Source organism: Canis lupus, chromosome 8 (genome assembly GCF_003254725.2).
Source record: "Canis lupus dingo isolate Sandy chromosome 8, ASM325472v2, whole genome shotgun sequence".
NCBI classification, from domain to species: domain Eukaryota; kingdom Metazoa; phylum Chordata; class Mammalia; order Carnivora; family Canidae; genus Canis; species Canis lupus.
Genome location: NC_064250.1, coordinates 69,554,928 through 69,563,375, shown reverse-complemented (window position 1 = coordinate 69,563,375; position 8,448 = coordinate 69,554,928). Strand labels below are relative to the sequence as shown.

The window sequence follows — 8,448 nt, the reverse complement described above, 5'->3', positions numbered from 1 at the left end:
CAGCGTGTGTACAGTGTGAGCCTGGGAACAAAAAACCTGATGCTCCGGTGTAGAAACCAAAGATTGTGGCCACACAGCATCCCGGTTCTTTGTCCTGGCAGCCTGGAGGGCCGGTCTAGGTAGCCCCACTGGACAGGAAAGAACAGACATGCAGACCAGTTCGCTGACGGGCAGTTATCCAGTTAGCCAGCATGGGAACCTGGGGCTATCTGACCCCAAACCTTCCTACTGCCCCCCACAGCCTCTCCTGAGACTAGACATTTCTTTGGGAGGATCCTCTCCATCATACATAGAGGCCTTTGGAAATATGATGAAATTATGGCTCCCAGAAAAATGTGCACATGCACACTTGGGTATCAGAGGGGCTTGTGAACACCATCACGTTTGGGTTGCAGAGGATCTAGGGACCCACCACTCTGGGTGTCACACAACTAAGGCTGAAGTTTGCAAATAGGAATCCTTACAGATCTCAGGAGGTCGATCTGGCTTCTTGGTGGCTCCCAATCAAATTCCAAGGGAGACATTACAACAGATGGCCTGAGAACATCTAGGCCCCCCAAAATGGTTCTGGGATCAAAACATGGATTCACCAAGAATCAACCATTTTCTGCTTTAATTTCATTGCTAACCTGGTAGCCAGTGGACAGGCAAACATAGTCATCTCTGGATTTGGGTGAGGGTTTTAACTGACAGTCCCTCAGGCACCTACAGGAACGAGGAGACATCAGGTCTTTCCATAAAATCATAGAACGGAATTCCTGATCCATGATTGTGGCGAAGAATGCAAGGACCCCGGACAGAGGGGCAGCCACTGGGCCTTCCTTGCCTTCCTCTGCCCAGCAGTGTCCTCACTCACTCATCAAGAGATGGAAGACAGCCCCCAGAGCTGGGGGGGGACTTGATCTCATGGGTGATTGGCCAACTGTGTCCACGGGAGTGGTGGACGGAGCAGGTTCTGCGTTGATGAGACTGGAATCTGCATCTTCATACGCTGGGGTGAGAGCACCGCTCTGACACTGCGCGAGGTGAGGGCAACGGCACTGCTGGAGGAAAGGTGTCCTGCTGGGACCCCACACCAGAAGTGGACATCCCTGTTCCTACAGGGATGACTGCCCAGAGGCCACCGTGGTCTGACGGACTGAGTCACAGCCTACTTAGTAGCTTGGGGATGGTTTCACTTTGCAGTTAAGTAATCTTTAATAAGCTTGTTTAGAAAAGAAAAAGACAAAAAGCAAAGGGGATAACTACTTGTTATGGCAGCGTTCTCAGGGAGGGGCCGGCCAGAGATGATGGTGTTCCTTCCAGGTTTTGCCACAACATCCACCAAGCTGCTTCCAAGATGTTTCTGGTTGGCGCCATCCCAGAGCCTATTCATGCTGGGGTCTGTGGGCTTCCTGCCACAGAAGTTGCCAGGGTCCTGGGTGAGCAGGAGAAGAGGTCAGGTCCAGGAAGGAAGGCAGATCCCAAGGTCATGGCTGTGCTTTGGGCCTGGGCGGTTGGGTGGGGAAGGGGGTGGATTCACAAAGGTAGGCTCTGGGGCTTGGTGAGGGTCCTGAGCCCCTTCTGTGTGGGGGGACCCTTATAGCTCAATGGTGACCAACCATATCCGCATTCATCCCATGCCCACAGTGGCTTCAGGGTGTAGACAGTATCAGCTCCACGTTCAGGAGTGGGAAATGTAGGCCAAGGGAAGTAAGGTGACTCTCCAAGGCACATCTGGCAGAGAGGATGTAGTCAGGGCTTTCCGGGCCTCCACCTCTGCTACTTTGCACCGTGATGCCTTCTGGGCCATATTCTGGGGCCGCACATTTTCCCATCTAGCAGTGCTTATGAAGAAAATTCAAGACAAAGATTTCCACTTCTGGAAGCAGGTCTCTACCTTCTTCTCCCAGCCCACTATGTCCTGGATCCTTCCTCAGCACCCAGCACCCCATACCCAGCACCCAGCACGATGCCAGGTACCTCAGCTGCTTCACCCCCTCTTTTTTAAATTGTAATTTTAAAATTGTTCTGAAACTTTCTCCCAGTGCCGTTCCAACTGGCTCCTCATCAAAGCTTGTCTTTCCATGTTTCCTAGTCCTTGACCAGAATATCAGAAAGTCTGGAAGAATCCATGGAGCACAGGAAAGATGACTTCTAGATCTTTCCACCAACCAAAAGCATTATCTTTAACAATGAAAATAATCATAGGTTTTGGGATGGTTTCACAGAAAACTGTAGTCTTCCAAACCTGGACCCAGGCTTTGGGAGCTCCGCTCACTCTCTCACGGGCTGTGTCATGCTGCCTGTAACACATTGTTCCTCTGAGACTCTATCTTCTCACATAAAATCAATATAGTTGCTATGAAGACTGAGGAAGATAATGTGAGAGTGGACTCAATGCTTGGCAAGTGTCAGGTACATTGTCAAGATGAACACATGTCCTTCCCTTATTATAGGCAGTCAGGACCCAAAACTTCCATCCATCCATCCACCCACCCACCCACCATCCATCCATCCATCCATCCATCCATCCATCCATCCATCCACTCATCCATCCATCCAATCACTCATCCATCCATCCACTCATCCATTCACTCATCCATCCACTCATCCATCCACTCATCCATTCATCCACTCATCCATCCATTGATCCATCCATCCATCCACTCATCCATCCATCCATCCTTCCATCCATCCATCCACTCATCCATCCATCCACCCATCATCCATCCATCCATACATACAGTCCTGGGCCCTGGATGGTTTCATAGCACTGGGTTTCTGTAGTCTGAACCCAGTGTTCTTACAACTCCCCACAGCTGCCTCTCAAATTCCACTTCCTGCTCCAAAACTGAGACTTTTCTAAGGACTCATTGGAAGGCCCTTTGCATTGCTCTTTGGCAAAGACTTTCCATGAGACCTTTATAGAAGGCTTCCCAGTATGGTTTGTCCCTCCTGCCCCCTCCCACCTTGCACACCCCCATTCCTTAGTGTGTTGCATTATGGAACCTAAAGATGGAAACAGAACGGTTACCCTTTTCAAGTTGATTCCCAAGAGAAAACTGAACGAGGAAACCCACTGTCGCGTGACCCCTGTCACAGCTACAAAAGCTCTGGAGGCCTGGAGAGCTGGGCATCAGATGTTTATTCACTTGGTGCCAATCCTTAGTGAGGAGGACAAATTTAAGTGAAGAAATGAGCAAAACAACCCAAGATGAGCTGAGAGTGCTTCCTTTTCTCTTTTCTTCATTTTTTTTAAAATGGTATCCAAGACTGAGGTTCTTTTCAATATGTCAGGCTTTTCAAAAAAAAATGATTAAAACGCACCAGATTATTAAATAGAGCTGTTTCAGACTTAATTTAGCAAACTGTAACATTTTTATCATTTTTATAAAGCCCTTTTTAATGAAAACCGTCTGCAAGGAGACCAAATATCGAGGCTGAAATCATGTTTTCTCTGTATTTGTTATCCGTGAAGACGTCGTTTCCAGATTTTACAGCAAGAATAAATTTCATTTCGGAGTTTGGGCCTCCGCAGCAGTGCCACACATCTCTGGACTTTCCAATTTACAACACAAGAAGCTAATCCTGCTATAATTTTTCATCCTTGCCAGCTCCTGACCACAATCTCATACCTTCCTCGCCTCTTTGTAAGTGGAGCACTTGTAGCAACATTCGACTCAATGTGTTTATTTTATATGAGCCCAAAAAATGTTGTTCTAATAAGCATAAACATATTTTCTCGGTGACAAAACATTTTCATCCCCTTAGTCCTGATTTCACAGGTCACCACTGGCTGCCAGTTCCCACGAGCAGTGTCCCCAGTCCGCTGGGCGGTAGGCAGGAGGCGTCAGAGGTGGTTTTCCACGGCACCGCGCGGGGTCTGTTTGGGAGCTGTGCCTGCCCGTCCGGCATCCCGGCCTGCCCTGGACACCTTTCCAGTGACACCTCGTTAACAGAGGTGAGACTTCCAGCCCCGGAAATCGTGGCTGGGCCAATACCCTAATGCTCCCTCGGAAGTGATTGCTCAGGTCCAAGACCCCCTGACCTGGCCGAGTGGCTGCCCCATGACCACGGGCTTTGCTCCTTGTTGGAAGTTGAGTCAGCTGGAGGATGCAGAGTTGCATGAGGTGGGCCAGGCCCTGAGGCCCCAGCCAAGTAAGGTCATGACTGGCACACATCGGGCCGGAATTAAGCTCTGCCTAGAGGGGGCCACTCACCTGGTTTGGTCCCTTTGGCTTTCCTCGCTTGGCTGCAGAAGTCAGCTGGGGCCATGAGGCCATTCCTTGGGTCCTTCTGGAGGGCATGCTGTGAACTCAGGGATCTCTGGCAAGAAGAGGATTTGACGAGGGTAATGGAGCCCAGAGCCTAGAAGGGGGACCTGTCCACCTGAGGTATGATAGCCAGCATCCCAGCAATAGGCAGAGACTAGGGGACTGTCCCTTTCTGCCCAGCAAGCCAGCTTTGACTGGATTCTGAGAGAAGCATCGGTCCCCCTTCTGTGAGGATGGGATGGGAGGGGTCACCGTGACCAGGGCCGTCAAGAGGGCAGTCTCGGCTCTGGGTCGGGTCCCCACGTGCTGCTGGATGCGGGGAAAGGGTCTGGGTCACCCACCTGGATGCCCCCTGCAGGGGCAGTTGGTGGCAGTTTGCTTCGAGGGCTGAGCTGTCACCCGGGACTAGACGTGGGTGACGACCATCCTGGTCTGCCAAGGCCTGGGCTTTCCTGGGATGTGGGGCTTTCGGGGCCAACACCAGGAGAGTCCCAGACAAGGCAGGATGAGCTGGTCACCCCACCCGGGAGGCAGGTGGTGTCTATACCACTGTCTCTGGGGGCAAGTCACTTTCTGTAGGGGTCCGTGTTGGACGGGGCTCCCCTCTGCCATGGTGCAACACCCTTTGTGTCCCCCAGTGGCGTGGGGGTGTCCTCCCCGCTACCCCTGTCCCCTGTAGTTAGGTGGAGGAGCATGTTACTGCCCATGGTCATGCTCAGGCCTCAACATCACAGGCCGGGCACCCAGACACCTGATTCCCTGGGTAACTGGCCTCCCCAGGAGGCCAACTGTCCCACCTGACATGCGGAGACACAGAAGCCAGAGCGGGGTGGGACTTACCGAGGTCACCCAGTGAGCGAGTGATGTGGCGAGGACTAGATCCTTCCTAGGTCCCTGATCCCGGCCCAAGGCTGTCTCCACCCCAGGCCATGCCCGGGCCTGGCCCCAGCCAACCTCCCCACACATTCTTCCAAGAAGTTAGGCCAACTTCCAGTTCAGCTGAGGTCACCGAGAACCCCGCGCTGCTTATGTCACATCCAGCCTCACGCTCCCCATCAATGCAAATACCCCCAACTGGCCCTACCGCCAAACTAGCAATCTTCCGAACCCCATGCTGCGAGAAACAAAGGTCCAATTCAGCCTCCCGGGTGGGAAAGGGGATCTCATTAAGGCCCTGGCAGCCAACGTGGGGGCCGAGGTATTGTTTTTAATGGAAAAACAAGAATTTGCTGTTATGTGTTAGATTAAAGGCTTTATCCAGGGGAATTAATCGGATTGCTACTGGCCTTGGGTCGCATAGCCTTTGACTTCACATCCTGGGAGAAGGCACAGACCGGGGCCGCGAAATTGGTTCATTTCTCTTTCTGATATTTAATGAAGCCCCAGACAGCTCGAGCACGGCTTCTCCTCCCCGGGGCGGCTGCGAATTACCTCTCACCTGCGCTCCCCACCGTCTCGGAGCAGACGCCAGCCGACCCCCTCTCCCCCCCGCCAGCCCATCTCACACGCCCTGCCAGATTCATCATCCAAAACCAGCTCTGGTCACGAACTGCTGCTGCTCAGAGGCCTGCTGGGCCTGCCCACTGCCTCCAGAATCGTGTTCAAACTCTCTCGTCCCCTGAGCTCCTGTTTCAACAAATTTTAACTTTTTACTGGAGTATGATGCACCAGCGGAAAAGTACATGGATCGAAGGGGTACACATTGCATTTCCATAAAGTGAGAGGCACACGCCTTCAGCCAGCCTCCTCCAGAGGAAGAAACACAAACACAGTCTGGCCAGTGCCCCCCACCCACGCCCCGAAACCCACCACCACGCCTCCCATCAGGTTAGCAGCCCTCCAGCCCCAGGGGTGATCATTATCCTGATTTCTGCACTTTTTCTTTTTCTGCTTATTGAGTTTTTACACTCGAAATCCAACATCGTGTCGTGGACTTCTCCGTGATGTATTCAACAAGCTTTGCAAGTGTTGCGTCTGGTACCTCCGCAGGCTGGCAAGCAGGACAGCTGCACGCTCCCCGCCGCCCTGCATTACCACTGTCCCCGATGGTCGGGCCAGAGACCCCCTCCCCCGGGATCCCCTTCGGATCGCCCTCCTTCCTGAGAGCTGACCCACGGGTGAGAATGTTCCCCACCCGAACCCCTCCAGATCGTGCGTCGGCCTTGGTTGGAGAGGGCGCCGTCCAGGTGTGGGGACGGTCCCTGGCTAAGCACTTGCTCACAGGGGGAGCTTCTTAAATGAACGGCAACTGTCATATAGTTACTGAATTCCAGTTTCTTTCCCATCTTGGGGGTGGGGGGGTTGGGGCCTTGCTTGGGGCCTTGCTACGAATTGTTACAGATTTCAGGTGGTGGGGCATTCTGGAAAGAGAAGAAGAGACACCAAGAAGAGAGGGGGGCTGGGGGGGGCGCTTGAGTCTTTCAAGCACCCACGTCATGCAAACCCCAAAGGCCAAAAAAAATGATAATAAAATAAAATAAATAAAATAAATAAAAACCCGAAGGGCGCTCTGCTGACCATTTCCCAGCCCGGCCGCTCTACGCCTCCTTAGGCGACTTTAATTCCCCTACCCGCTGTGGGCTCCGTGCAGCTTGCTCACCCTCTCTGAGCATCCGTTTTCTCCTTGGTAAGGTAGGCGTCACGAGTCCATCCTGCGGGGCTGTTGTGGGTCCCGGTGACAACGAAGCAAAGAGCTGGCCTGGGGCTCGGCCTGTAGAAGCACCCACTAAGTCACGGCCGTGGTTATAACCTTCGTGTCCTGTCTGCATCTGGCAGAAAGTCGGAAAACCTCTTCCCACCTTTGGAAGGAGGCTCGAGAAGTGGCCAGTAGGGTCTCTGCAGCCCCAGCCGCCTCCCTGGCCTCTTTCCCCACTTTGCAGACCCTGCTGGATGTGACCCCACTGGAGGTGTAGCCAGGAGCCCCTGCAACCAAGCGGGGGACACCCATTTTCTTCAAACTGGTCCAGAGGAGGGCTCTGGCCCAGCAGAGGCGACAACAGCCACAGTGACTCTGGGCGTCCCCAGCACCCCGCCCGAGATCTGATGCCCCCAGAACACAGAAATGGCTCTGAAAGCTTCTGAGAGCTTTCCAACTCAGCTAGGCCCAGACCTGGGGTCCAGCTGCTGCTCAGGTGCAGCACAGACCAGGGTGATGGGCCGGGGGGCGGGGGGACACCTTCTCTCCACCACCCCCACCCCGAGGTGTCAGTGACTGAGAACACCCCAGAGTTCCGCCTTCCTCCTGCGCACCTGCCTCTCCTTCCAGCACAGAGCCCTCCTGGGAGGGTCCCCGTGAGACCCCAGCCCTCCTGGTCACTGGGGACAGCGGTGTGGCTTTCACCCCCTGGGGGCCTACCAAGGTCGGTCCGCACTTCAGGCCAAACGAACGTCCTGCCCGCACTGGAGATGTTCCACATTACGAGGGGTGCCAGCATCAGGAGACAGAGGGACGATGCCAGAACCCCGAGGTCGGGTAGGACCGTCCCGAGCAGGACGCAAGCCCCGGCAGCCGCAAACGGAAACCACCAGGCCTCCGAGCACTAGGACCAGCCCAACAGATCTATGGCAGCCCGGAGGGAACATCTGCAACATCTCTGATAGACGGAGGGGCGATACCCTTAGTAAACAGAGGCTCGGGGCGCCCGGGTGGCTCAGCGGTTGAGCATTGGCCTTGGGCTCAGGGCGTGATCTCGGGGTCCCGGGATCCAGTCCCATGTCGGGCTCCCTGCATGGAGCCTGTCTCTCCCTCTGCCTGTGTCTCTGCCTCTCTCTGTGTCTCTCATGAATAAATAAATAAAATCTTTAAAAAAAATAAACACAGGCTCTCACAAATTAATTAGAAATAGCTCTCGACGGAAAATGGACAGAGACTCTGAACAGGCAATTCACAGAAGAGGAGGCAAATCAGCAGCAGACATCCGAAGGGCCTCTCAACCGGGAATATTTAGATGACAAAAGCAAACAATGAGATGTTTTTTGAACGTTTTTTTTTTTTTCATCTGTGACATTGGCCCAACACCCGGGGCTGACAGGGGCGTGCGGCATGGTGCCTGCGGACGCATCCACAGCCAAGAGCCCGGGGACGACATTGGGGTGGGGGGTGGGGGACAGCTTGGCAGGATATTCCGTAACAGAAAATGCACGGATGCTCAGACCCACCAATTCGGCTTGCAGGGACCTAACTTTATTTACA

General features: G+C 53.7%; 1 long non-coding RNA gene across 1 annotated transcript; it reads right to left on the bottom strand.

The window, feature by feature from the left end:
- Window positions 1–616: 616 nt before the first annotated feature.
- Window positions 617–5,225, bottom strand: LOC112657645 (uncharacterized). Its single transcript, XR_003135197.3, has 3 exons — window positions 5,097–5,225; window positions 4,203–4,308; window positions 617–1,417 (listed from the first exon to the last, which is right to left on the bottom strand). It is a non-coding gene; the product is annotated as an uncharacterized LOC112657645 (long non-coding RNA).
- Window positions 5,226–8,448: the final 3,223 nt, after the last annotated feature.